At 38.3% G+C, this 14,275-nt stretch overlaps 2 pseudogenes; one reads left to right on the top strand and one right to left on the bottom strand.

Moving 5' to 3' along the window:
- Positions 1 to 1,555: 1,555 nt before the first annotated feature.
- LOC148737759 (uncharacterized) lies at positions 1,556 to 2,182 on the bottom strand (annotated as a pseudogene).
- A 3,236-nt stretch (positions 2,183 to 5,418) lies between these two features.
- On the top strand, positions 5,419 to 7,539 carry LOC148737760 (uncharacterized; annotated as a pseudogene).
- Positions 7,540 to 14,275: the final 6,736 nt, after the last annotated feature.

Consider the following 14,275-nt stretch of genomic DNA (forward strand, 5'->3'; position numbering starts at 1 on the left):
AACTAAACGGTCAAATGTAAGCACTGCCACAGGTAAATGGTGGCAAGTAATGTGAAGTAATTATTTTTGCTGATTTTACCTCCCAGAACATCAACCAATGCCCACTTCTTATACCTCACACTACCAATCACGTTCTCCCCTACACTGTTACCAATCGTTTGTTTGCAATTGTGGTGGAAATAAAGAAAATGATTTTCTCAGTTGTCAAGTTTGTTTGTCTAATATTGACCATGTGACTTGTTCAAGCAGCAGAGCCGTGACAGAATCAGTGTTGTGTACACTAAAACCCATTGTCTATACACAGTGCAATACTCGCTTTGCTGACAACTTATGACTGTGGTCTCATCTGAAGTTCTGCAATACCACTGAGGTAAGAAGTGTAGCTATCAATCCAACTTTGATGACAGTACCTGGTTTAAAGGAAGCTTTACATAGAAGAGGACTAAGCACTGCAGGTAATAAGGAAATTGAAGGTGCATTGTCTGGAGAAGGGTAGTTGATTAATTTTTTATTCAACAGTTTAAATCTCCTAAAATAATTCATTTGAATTTTATTTTTCTTGGTCGAGTTGGTGCACAATAAGACATACTTGTTGTGAGAATGATAACTAAGCTCTCAACAAATTCTTTGTACCAGTAATGTGAGTGATAATATGCCTACTTTATAAGAAAAAAAGTTTTAAAACTGGTGCAAAACTGTTCAAAGTAGCTATGTTTGCTAGACAGGTTAAACCTGCCGGAACACAAAAGTACTTTTGTCACTGATATCAGTTAGTGTGCACTGATATATTACATAGAAAACTTTATAAACCCATTTTTTTTTATCTGACTTCCATTTTAGAGGCAGAGTTTCTGCTCTAATGTATTTATGGAATTTTGTACATAAAGGTTTGACCACTAAACCCTTTACATGCTAACAACAGTATGAATATTCTCCATACTGTTCTCAATACATTTTCCAAGGTACTGACGAGGAGAATTTGTTTAACAATCAAGAGTTTCTTTAGTTAGTAATTGTTTCCTTCATCCTTGTGACTTTATGTTTAATTTGGGGTTAATATTGTAAGAAGAAATTAGATGCTGGTCACTGTTAGGGGTCAAAGGGTTAATAACTAATGACTCAGCATTTTGTTTGTTATGTTGACACAATGCATTTGTTTTAGTAATGGATTTGTCTTAAATAAAAGGTACACAAGGTTGCAGCTTGATATTTTTAAGAGCAGGATGAGGTATACATAGATAAATGAAATTTGTATTTAATAGGAGTAATTCTCTATACTGGTAGGATAATTTCATAAATGAATCAGACATCATAAGTGAAACAATAAACAAGCTTTTAGCTGTTATGTTTAGGTAAATCCATACTTCTATCTATTTACTCCAGTGTATTTCTGTCTACAAGAGATGAAGATTAAATTTTAAAATATATGCTTGTATTAAAAACATATTTTCTTCAGAACGCTGTTTCAGATTACATTCAGGGTTGTCATTCTTTTGCTATATGAAGTTTCGTGACAAGGTCTAACAAAACGTTAGCAAATTATGCTGTTAGCTAATTAACTGTCAAGCCAGAACGTATTCAAATTCAATAGCTTTTGTAAATTTGAGTCCGTTGCAAAAGCTTCTCGATCATAGCGCTGCACGTAAAATGTGGTTGTTCCTTTTGTTGTTTTACTGAGTAAATCGTTTGAAGCGGCGTAGTTTGCTTGACAACAACAATTAACTTGCCCCTGTAACTTTGAAGCACGCGACGATCCTCAGGAATATTCTCAAAGTGGCGCTTCTTGAGAAAATTCTCTCCCCTAAATCTCGCTGGAGACCAAATTTACTATGCCGTGTCGAGCCTTCAGTTTGGCAATTGAGCGTGATTCTCTTACCATTCTTTGTTGTTTTCGCGCTTCCCCCGTAGCCTTATATTAAAAACCCAGATACGGCTTAAAGATTTGAAATGGCATAAATAGAATAATGGGCGTTATAAGATCGGTCATTCTAGTGCGAGTGAGCTTCACATCAATAGAGAGCCCGATTTTCTTATGAAAGCCATTCACCAGAGGACCCGCGGGCTCCAGCTTGTTGCCTGTGAGTTCCTCTAACACGGGATCAAGGTCTCTCATCCCGTAGTTGGGGTTATTTTCTGCAAAACGAACCCTCCTTAACCATTGTCTCTCCGCAGAAAGCTTCATCTCTACGGAGTTGGTATTTCAAAACCGATTCTCTCTCTCTGTTTCATCGTCTATGCCGAAGTGCCTTAAACATAGTTTGTTTGATGTGCTCGCGCTGTCATTATTTGCTGCCATTTTTGAATAGGCCTTTTCTTTTCGTGCCAACTGCTGCTGACGATTTCTGCGCCAGCGCGCATCAGAGTTGCGGGAGGAATACCCTAGGCAACCGACGGTCATTTGCTTGGCTGCTAGGAATTCATCTACAATGACTGATCTCCGGCTCCGTATTCATGATTTCCATGCCCCTTATCTTGAGCCACCTGTTCCGGATCTTCTTTAAGTGCAGTGTGTCCTCCTACTTTCAATTTATGTTCTAGCAAGTTCTTCTGCTTAGGACTAAAACGGAAAGCCTTTCTCGAAGATCGCAATGCCCAGCTCCAGCTCTGCGGTAACGCCTGAACACTTTACTCTGCAATCTCAGAACGAGCAATATACGACTGTGCGCTATATCCTTCCTGGTGTTTTCAATGGAAAGCATCTTTGCCTTGTCGAGAATTGAAGCGAGTGCGTTTCCTCTATAAATATGCGCTTGCCATACAGTATACACTGCTACACCGTGCAGTGGCGCTGAAAAGTACCCACGCATCCTTCAACTTAAAAGAAAAAAAAAATCGGTGTTTGTTGTCAATGGATACAACTTCTCCTCTCCTTAAACGATATCTTCTGTCTTTTCTTGGAGAGGAGACTGCTTTTTGTCGAACGAAAGGATGTCTTTAGTTAGAGTTCTCCCGAAGAAAAGTAGCTGTCGGGAAAGACTGGATCCCGCACTGAACCCATCAGTTTGAACAAAAAAAGAAAGGATAAAAAGATGGCTATAAAAGATGAATATAAATAACCCGCGTGAGAAATTAACATTTGGTAAAAGCGAGCAAGAATTATAAGGAAAGAATGCCAGTGTTTTTAGGTAAAGACGCGTGCTATTGCAAATGTGGCCAAGGACTTGTGGGTCTGCATCTAATGCAATCCGAGAGCAGCAGGGGGCAGTTTACTACTGTAGCTTGTGAGGCTAATAATGATTTAATAATTTTTAACAATTTATTATTTATATTGCGCAAATCAACATGTGGATATGATCAAATACGCATCACAACATTTTTCGGGGGACTTTGGCCGGACTGCATCAGCAGTTTACAAACAATCGAAGGAAACTTATTTGAATATTCCCCCTCCCCCCAGCTCGCAATAAACAGGCCAGACCACATCACAGTAATCTCGTGAGTGGGTTCTTTAAAGTCCCCTGCCTAAGCAAATTAACTAATTAATAGATGCAGCAGCGAAGCGAATGCACAATCCATGTTTGGCGCTAATGCGTGGTATGTACTAATTCATTAACAATACTCAAATTAAAGTGTAAATAAGGCAAGCATATTGATTTTATGGATCGTTACCAGTTTCAAATTGTATCCGCATTATAAGTACGATTTTGCATCTCGGCTTCTTTTGTTTGAAAAATAACCGCTAACATTTTAAACATCAGGTGACCTGAGCAACAGAAACAACGAAAGTTGAACTAAATTAGCTTTCTATCCAGGGTAGAAACGATTTTTTGCCCCACAATGGCCTGACGTCTTTTCCACGTGCGCAGTCTTGATATTTCTTTTTCTCCAGTTGCGTGACACGGAATGGTATATTTTGACCTCTGTCTTACTTTGTTTGGGGTCCCAACATTTCGTAGTCTTGAGTAGCCCAAAAATTTTATTGGACTTTTGTGAATAAGAAGCCTTGTTCTTCGCTGGATTAACTTGGTATAACCCCATGCCAGGCACCAAGGTGCGATTTTACCCTCTCAATTTTCCCATTTCTCTGTTCCCCTAAATAAGTGGAATAATGAAAATAACAAAAATTTCCCTAAAACTTAGTTCGCGCCGAAATTGGACAGGTAACACTTCAGACTGTTCGTAAATACGTGTTCTTTCTATCGAGAACATCGTTGGTCACATTTACCGTTTTTTTTTTTTAATCCTCAAGCGACGTTCAAATAATGATGGGTTGCCTGGACCTAATGAAGCTGGCATGAGAGCCACCAAACCGATTTTTACCGCCATTGACGTAAAATAAAAAATGTAATGGAACGTAAGGGATCTTGTTAAGAAATAGTTCGTCCAGACCTATATTCTGGCAAAGCTTGGGGGTTTTCGATATTTTCATATTGCACACCTAGCACCTCCAGGCGATATTTAGGAATGGCCGCTCTTAAAAAATTAAGTTTCATTTGATCTACGAAAAAATTCGACCAAAGTCGCTAACCATGTTAAAGTTTCTTTTGAATTATGCTATTTTATTACTTGCTTTGTATTTATATCCGAGGTTATAACCTCAAAATTCTAAAAAAAAGGGGCTTCTTCCTGTTTAATGTTGCACACTTTCCTCGTCCATTAGATATTTCTATCAGATTTAAAAAACAATTTTCAACTAGAAGACATAGGAAAAGGACAAAATGGAAATAACACACCAGACCCCCATTGCATCCTAATTTTAGCGCATCCCTTAATCCAGTTTAACGGAAATATAAACAACATTAAATTGTCAAATTCAAGTACGGTTTTAAGGAACCGGATGTCTCTATAACGGCCTTAAAGAATCCTTGGGGGTTTGTAAGTTATCTAACACCGTTCTGTATTTTGTGATAATGTGCAGAGAATGAGAGCTGAGGTGTTCACCACTGGTATTTAGTTACTTCATTTAGCAAAAGAAACGTGGTTCGGAGACAATAATGGGGGGTCTGGATTTAGGAAGGACTAGTACACGGGATACGTACCCCTCCAAAGTCTTGAACAATTTTTTCAGATGAACAAAATTTCTAAATTTCGCGTATGCCGTGATAATATTTCATAGACGCTTGGAGAGAAATTAAGGGAAATGACACATTTTTATATAGTCGTTAACAGTTATTGCACTGTAAGTTTAAAAGAAGCCGCCAGAATATTTGGAGAATCGAAAATCAGCGACGAAAAATCCAATTTCATTCCAGAAAATGACCCCTTTGAGGGAGACGTTTGCTCCAGACTGAAAAATTGGTCCTGCTCCTGCGCAGTTTGAATGAGCGGGCTCTAGGGCTGAACAAAGTAAACAGAAAAAAGGCGGCTGACAAGCGCACTCGTCCCGTGGAAGGTTTTTATCTCGGAACAGAAAGCCGCATTCGTCTCAAAGCCGAGAAGATACGTCCCAAAAAAACGGAAAAAGTTTATCAGGAGAAAATGTATCCAATTGAGGTAAGTAGGGAGATTGCTTTGTTGATAAATTTCCTCGTAACGTAATACATGCGGTATAAAACCACACTTCTTTTGAATAATTTTAACTTCTTCCGAAAGAAATAAGTTCATTAAGAGATAAAGGAATCTACAAATTTCATAGTTTTCGGTTTAACATGAAAGGAGTAACCTCAGAATACCTGATAGCATAGTTGACCGTAGCTAGTGAGAGTTATTTAGCCCATCTTTCTTGCCGCTATGTAAGTAAATATAACAGTGCTGATATTTAGCAAGTTAACCTAAAAGGGAATTTTCGTCGCCTCAGATACTCATGGTTTAACTGAGATCCTTCTGAAAAAATCTTTAATAATTTTGTTTCAGGAACTTTTTATCCGTGAGCATTTCAAGTAAGTACTACAAATCAACGTAAGTTATGTTGTCAAAGTGAATCATAATAGTCCTAAGATATAGATAATATTTTCTTTGCAGATTGTTTACCGAGACAAAATAGTAAATAAAGTGAAAATTCACTTTATTGGATATTCAAGTGATTTTGATGAATGGAGAGGTGGAGATGACTTAGTTGACAGAGACAAAAGTAGTCTTGGTCGCTTGGTACCACGATTCATACCAAGTGAAGATTCCTTGTCTGACAGGGCTTCAGCTTTATTCAACCGCCTCGGCCGCGAAATAAAGTTTAATCTATTTTCAACCAAAAGGGAGTCACCGGAGGTTCGAATTGAGATGCAGATTGACATGGATATCTATAAAACACACTTACAGAATATTGGATTTGTAAAAAAGTCAAGAGGACGGGAAGTACATTGTGTTGATGATAACTCTCATTTATGCGATCTACTTGGTAGTAAGTGGTTTGAGAAAATTCAAAATGTAAATGGAGACTTTTGTTATGTCATTCCTGTAACTGTAAGATTTTGGCTTCAGGAAAAAAAGCCTGTGAGAGAGTTTGTTTATGTTGGCGATACTCTTGTAGAAAGCCACACTGAAAGTGACTTGGAAGTCATTTTTACATTTGTTCGTGGGGATAGTGTGAAGGCTTAATACAACAGCAATGAGTGGAAATCGCCCCCATCCTTACAGTAGTAGTAGTCACAATGTTTCTGACAGTATCAAACATGTAATGCATTAATGTTGACCAAAGAGGATGAGTTGTTGCCCATTGCTAACAATAATCCCTATTCCTCAGGGGGATATAGGCACTATCTCAGCTTTATCTATGACAAGTTTTTATAACAGATTATAATAATTTGTTCGTGTTTGTAGTGTGTACAATTTAGGGCTGCAAAATTATTTATTTGATATAACAACAACAGCAATTTACTAAGGTACTTCCATAACATCTATCTCTAAACCAATATATTATCATTTTGACATTTCTTAACCCATTTGCTATTTGATTTGATCACATGTAAGGGAGAACAACATGGTTTATATGCACATGAGCTACATGGGGATAAACAGGTCTTAATATTATGACCCTCTAAATTACAGTTTCCACAAGTAACACTTCTTGTGCCTCTTTGGCTACCAAGATCCTCGAAATATTGAATTCTGTTCCTTTTTTGCACAATTTGTTTTAACACATCCATTCCTCATTGATTGGTAGATCTGAAGAAGTCCTTTGTTGTTTTGTCATTAAGTTTCTCTAGACCTTGCTGAGTGAAGGAGCTGATAGTACCATACATTTGTATAAACTCAGGCACATGCCATACCAGTGCATGCATGTAGGGAACAACATGCTTAGTGTGATACAATTTCAAAAACTGTTCCAGAAAAGATTTTGATGCCTCCTGAATTTCTTCTTTGCTTTGTTGAGGAATAGTGGAACTCAACATGTTTGTAATTGTTAGAAACTGTTTCCACAACTGTGATATTTGATCAGATTTCTGGTGATTGGGCAATACCCTAGTGAAATTTTTGTTCCTAAATAATTTCTGTTTCTCTGGGCCTGTTAGATCCCGCCATTTCAATTTCTTTGAATCCTTACAGACAAACCAGTTGAAGGGAATTTTGAGGGTATCATTTAGATAGGTCTCCCAGCCTGCCATGTGCTTGTACTTTGATCTCTCAAAACCATCCTTAAAAGTTTTGTTTTTGTCAAGTGCATCTTGACGTCGCAGCTCTTGAATGAGGAGGTTAATGAGGTTGTCAGAAATTCTAAGGAAAAGGTGCAGTAAATCTATGACAACATGATCAATGGGAACTGAGGGAAAAAGTGGAGCATGTTTAGAATTGTACTTCTCCACTGTTCTTGACCTTCTATTCACTTGTTGTTGAATCTCCTCAATTGAACGTGCTCCTTTTGAGACATCAGTGAGAGACCATTCTTTTCTTCCATCATATTTGTCATATAAGGGACATTTACACCAAATACAGGGGTATGTAGCATGGGCAGCACCAAAACCGCAAACACATGCAAGGAATTTCCAATCCCCTCCCAGGAACCACTCAATTTTAAACTGCTCTGTTACCACTGACAAATGTTTTAAAGATTCTACATCTTTTCGGATGTCTGTCAATGCTTTAGAAAGTTTTTCATAGTTTTCAGGCCTCTTTATAACAGCTATCAAATGATTGCCACCAGCTGCCTGAGCCAATGTTCCTTTATCAAGGACAATGAAGGTAACATTGATGAAATGTAGTCGTTTGCCAATTTTTCCCCAGAAAGTTTAACTCGAATCTTATTTTCTTTGAAAGCAGCATTAGAAGGACTATTTTTCATAAGAGTCTGCAACCTTACTTCTAGTCGTTCCTTGATGCTCTGCTGAATCCCACAAGTATCATTGGCAGTATTTGACAGATTCCATTTACTATTTAAAGCTTTTATCCTCTCCTTGACTTTCCATGACTGAGGTAGTTCCTTGCAAATCATAGAAAGTTCATGGTATGCTTCATCCGATATATTAAATCGTTCCTTTGTGTACAGCAGTAAATTTATGTCATCAATCTCATCATCAGTGACTGTCTCGGCTCGAGATGAGTTTTGAAAGTTATTGTTATCAACCAATGTGAGAGTCTCGTACTCTTTAGTGTTCTCATGGAAAATTTCAACTTTAGTGGCAACAAGGTTATGAAGTCCAAGAAATGAAAAATGAAGTTTCAGTATGTGACCATTTGCTTTCGAACTCTAGTTTGATGCCTTTTGCTATAGTCTAGAAATGTTTTACTTTTGGCAGGACCCCTTGATTTCTTATCTTTTTGTAGTTTCATTAATTTCTGGACAAGCCCTTTAAATTTCTTTTGAAATTTGCTAGTAATTTCCTTGTTTTTAGCAACAGCCTCCTTCATTTTCTGCTCAATTTTGGCCTTCTTGCACTTTTCCTCTTTAAGATCATCTTCAAGCTTTCTTTTTTGTCCCCTCAATTCATTGTTTTCGTTTTGGAGCATGACACAGTCCATTTCATAGTAACAGATCTTAAAATTCCAACTTGAAAATTTACCCTTTGTCCACTTAGAAAAGAGTTTTTTCACCCAATTGCCTTCCATAGTTTTAGCTTTGCCAAGTACTTGATTTAATCGCCAGATCTTTGTTTTGAATTCTTGGATCAGCCTATGATTTATTATTACACTAGGGATCCCGCACTCCTGTCCGACTTTTTGTATAAGTATCCTTAAAACGGAATTTTCTTTGCCTAAGCTTTCCTCTGGATCGAGTTCTTCACCACGGTCAGCCTCTTGTTTTGAAGATTTGCACAATTCGTACAGAAGTTTCTGCCAACAAACACGTAGAACATTTATCAATTGCTGAACATGAAATCGGGCGCAACTTCATAAATTTACGACAAATTTGGAATTTACAGAATCACAGATTACTTGTTTATTTGGGCCTGAAATGATGGATATTCTTTGTGGCTGTAATTCCCGCCATCGCCGTTTTCCTTCTTTTCTTCGTCGTTTTGCACGGCCTCTACTGCACAAAACAACACAAACGTAATGCAAACTACAAGAATAGCCCGGGCATTGCGCAACATCGCCAACATCTGCTAAGAAGTACTTTTCAATCGCCGATTTACATATATTTTTTCGCTTTAACACGTACGAATTTGGAGCCAAAATGTTTATTATATCCCAGGCTTTCCAGATCAACCCGTACATACGCTTATTTTAAAGGACTAGACCGCTTGAAGTGATGAGTTTGTTTGGCCGAGCGGTCAATGCCAGTCACGACTTCTTTCAAGTTCGACGACTTCGAAGCCCGATTTACATGGTTTATTTTTCACTTTTCCAAAGTATTTTGCGACTTCTAGATAGAGTAATAAATATATATCGTAAATCTAACCGTACATTTAGATAAAGTTATCGTTAACTTTGTCTAGTTCTGCTTTTCGCTAATAAATTAACAATTTCCGCTATGATTTTGTGTCACTATTGGGGGCCTGAAAACGAAAAAAAAATTAGAGGCAAATATCATGTAATTTACTGGCATGTTATTTTGCCAAAACATCCCTTGCTGTGATCTAGTTTCGAAAAAAAATATTTTAAAGTTCCAGCGTTTTTTTTTTCCAGCTGACAATTTAAAAAGTTTGAAAATTCGTTTAAAAAGCCGTTTTCGCCTTGCCTAAAAGGTCAAATCGTCACGCAGCCTTAGGAAGATGTTGGCAGCGCTAAAAAAGTTTATTCACCATCAAACTTTTCACAGTAATTACAATATAACTCCAAAATGAAAGCATATAAAATTTTTCCTGTAGTTCTCTTTGGTATGATTTTTATCACCGTTTTTGTAGAGGTGTATTTTGCACGATGTTTTGGGAGACAAAATGAAGACTAACTTTGACCGGTTTAAACGACACGCGGTACCTAAAAATTTCGACATATTAACCATACCAGACGAAAGCTCATTTATCAAAATGTACACCTCGAAAGTTTGGCCTTTGGAAATTAAGTCTTGTCTCGGTAGTTAAATGAAACGTGATGCCACCCAGGCGCCATACGAGTGTGCAGAATTCGATTTTCATTTCAAGCTAGTTATATAGTCAGTTTGTCGAAAATACACAGAAAAAATTAGATGACCATTGAAAGTAGTCAGCATCGTTATGTTTCTTCTGTGAAGCTGTGAATGTAAAGTAAAGTCGCTTGTAATCTTTCTTAATCACGCTTTAAGTGCCAGCATGTCTCTTTTGCCTACCTAAATATCAACTCGATCGCCTTCAGAAAGTTCAGAACGCGGCAGCTAGAGTTGTTTTTCAATTGTCTAAGTTCGACCACATAACGCCTGCTCTTGTTGACCTACACTGGCTCCCTTTAGAGTTCCGAGTCCAGTTCAAACTGCTTCTAATTGTCTATAAGTCCTTACATAACCAAGCTCCAGATACTTTAACGATCTTCTGTCTCTGAAAACCGAATCCAACTGTTCTCTTCGTTCGTCCTCACAGTTTCTTCTTTCAGTTCCCAGAGTCAACTACTCTACATTTGGGGGTCGTGCTTTCACCCACGCTGCACCGGTTCTATGGAACTCTTTTACCACTGACTATTAGTTCTAGTAGCATTATTTCTGTGTTTAAAATAAGACTTTTCTTTTTTAAAAGTCTTTTAATTTGTGAATTTTAGTCTATTTGATATATATTCTTATTGTACAGCGCTTTTGAATATTGATCAATAGTTAAAGCGCTCTATGAATATATTACTATTATTATCATTATTATTATTATTATTATTATTATTATTATTATGCGACAGAAGCGGTTTAGGAACTTAAAAACATTCCGAAACATCTGTTAAACAAAAACATCGCTTCTTATACTTGAAGAAATGGTCTGTTTAGTTTTAACTACATATCCAAAAATACATTTCAGCGTCTTCTTAAAACTTAAACTTAGTAAAAGAGAAGTGTGTTAGGTTTGGTGACTTATATATAACTACCGAAAACGTAGAAAACATTTGAAAATTCTCCGGTAAGTTCATCCTTCGCGTGACCATTTTGTGTACGTGACCTAACCCCTGCTCACTTTTTCAAACTCTTATGAAGAATCTTTGGTGCCACACTGAAAATCCGCAAGGGAAAGTGCACTGGAAACATAACTGAGAGTAAGTGGTCAAATTTAACAGCTGTAAAAACACAGTTGCATATAGTTTTAGAAAAGCAAACTTAAACATAACCGAACGTGCAAATGACTAGCACCTTACGGCACTGTAAACGCAAGTAAATACCCGTTTTAGTGTAAAAAAAATGTCTTTGGTCGACGCCGTGCAACATGTGCAGCTTAGATAGCCAGGAGATTACATCATATTTATTAGTGATATTTATGTAGATGTCAAGGTAAATCATTTTCTCTCGATACAACAGCATGCCTACTCCTTAACAAGAAGTAGCTCGATTCTATTGTGACCGTTTACGCTTAACATCTAATTACAGCTGATAATAAAAAATCTTCGAATTCCAAAGAGGGAGCATCAAACTACTGCGAAATCACAATATTTATTTGAGTTCTACATATGCACTCATGTAACGCATGTGCAATGCGTCAGAAACTTCCTGGCAACGCGCAAAGTGTATCTTACATGCGTGCGACGGTTGAATAATTATTTCACCTCGCTGCGTACCTGTGGATCATGACGCTGTTTTAACGCGAGCATTTTTCCAATTCCCGAGAGGGTTAAGTCAACTAACATGTAATAACCCCACTTCAATAACCTAAGCAAGGGGACACTTGTTCGGGTCTCAAACACGTCTACTGAGAACTAACTCTCACCCCAATAATAAAAGGACCATTAGAACATGCCCAGTTACGGGGGAAATTTTAAAATCGCACGATTGTGTTCTTTTTGTTCATTGCTCGCTTTTTTAGAGTTATATTAAGTTATCAATTTACTCCATTGGCTGCATGTCTTTTTAAATCTTATCTCGTACGTATATTTTGTGTTTTTTTTTGTTCAATAACTGAGGTTCTTGTCCTAATTAATTTAAAATGACCAAAACAGAGACTCCTAAACCACGTAAAATGCCAAAATTGCTGATTAAAACTTACTTATTGAAATAAAATATTATCGATTACGCGATCTGTTCAGCCATTACTGCCCTAGGTATTAAAAACAAGCAAACGAGATAACCAATCAGAACTGATTAAGATAGGTTACTGGCGGATCTGGCATGTGCACGGAGAAACAGCTTCACCAAGCAAGGCAAGGTATGTATCAAATACTTCGAGTTCGTCCATAACCAAATTAAAATTGTTTCATGGTGAGATTCACATTCCAACACAACTAAGCGAGAATCATACAGAATGTGTAAAAAACAAAGCCTAGCTAGCTTGCGAGAGCATGTGCTCCGAATCACGTGACTATAAACTGTCAGTCATTTCTTACAGTATGGTGCTTTTCGTCGAATGGCAGGTTCAGGAACATTGAGCTCCAAGTTCTGGCAAATACTCTGCAGCATGCCAAGCTTTAGCTTCTTCAACGTCTCGTTCCTCACTATGGTACAGATATCGAACAGATGGAACACCATTAAGTTCTGAAGAGAGATGGTTTCTAGGGCCAAATTCCTTGCCATCGTGAAGGTGATTTCCTCTTCGCTGGCCTGAACATCGCAATCATCCGGTAGTTGTTTCCGAACTTTGGCAGCAAGGCGGGAGAAGTAGGAAGAGATCTCCTGTGGGCTCAGGACTCTGCAACATTGAAAATTCGAGCATCGTCAGGTCCTTGGGCACGTCTCATCTCTCTTGCATCTATTTCCTTCTCTAATTTTCTACCTGACATTTGGCAGAGTTGGTATGGTTCCCACACTTTTTTCCAATGCAGATTTATACGCGATCTTGGCCAGGTCTAGCAAAGATCTCTTCTCTAAAGACTTTGTGCATTTTTCTGAGGACAGGTGTTTCTCTAAGGCAGAATTCCTTTGAAAAACTCTCACGCATCCGTCTTAAGGGCAGGCAAATGCTGCTGTTTCATCTCCAGCAATCTCTTCATGCGTCTTAGAGACTTCAGGTTTCTCTGTAGTCTCCGACTCCGTCTGCGTGGGCTGCTTTTTGTTGAGTGATTTAAAACCACCTGTGGAAAATGTTGACCCCATCCAGCGATAACTACACTCTGATAACAGAATGATGTTGTGCTCATCAAAAGATTCCGTAAAGAAGACGTTGTTAAATTGTGGCAAATTTTTTTATGCGACTTTGCAAAGAATATTCGGTACGACAAAGAGCGCGCATGTAAAAAAAAGTATTGCTATGTTAATTGGCTAAATTGAGACTGGCTAACGGATCTGACCGACAGGAAAAAAAGGAGAAACAGTAAGCAGGAGGGAAGCGATCAATTAACAAACACATGCTCGACAAGAGAGAGAAGAATCGATGGATGCACGGTCTGACGGTCGGGTGGACACACCCACGAACACGGGTGTGGTTGAGTATGGACGGGGGACTTGCGCACGGACAGGTGGCAAGGAGATTGCAACATATCAAAAATATGCTACTTGTCAACACTGTATGATGTAGCTCACTAGCACTTACCGGAAGATTGCTTCTCTAATCTGATATCTTTCCCACTCCCGATTTCATAGGCACGCTAAGCTATAATGCTTTCGGGGTTGAACTTAAAATTGTTGAGCTTGCTCATACTGGGGATCTTCCTTGCCTCATCAATGACGAAATCCTCCATGCTGTCAATTGCAACTACTCTCGCTTCTTCGATGCCTCTGTGGGAAAGAAGAACTTCTTGGAACTGACTTCCTGTCGTTGCCTTCGTTTATTTAGACCCTTACGTGGCCTTTACATTTTGCCGCAAGTCTGCCGTCTGCGGCACCTTTACCTCCCTGCGGGTCAGAAAAGTCAATTCCTATAACCTGGACTCCAGTAGATTCTGCAATGGCTGGACACGCTAGGATCAAACATGATAAATGATAGGAACC

Source organism: Stylophora pistillata, chromosome 2, assembly GCF_964205215.1.
Source record: "Stylophora pistillata chromosome 2, jaStyPist1.2, whole genome shotgun sequence".
Classification (NCBI taxonomy): Eukaryota; Metazoa; Cnidaria; class Anthozoa; order Scleractinia; family Pocilloporidae; genus Stylophora; species Stylophora pistillata.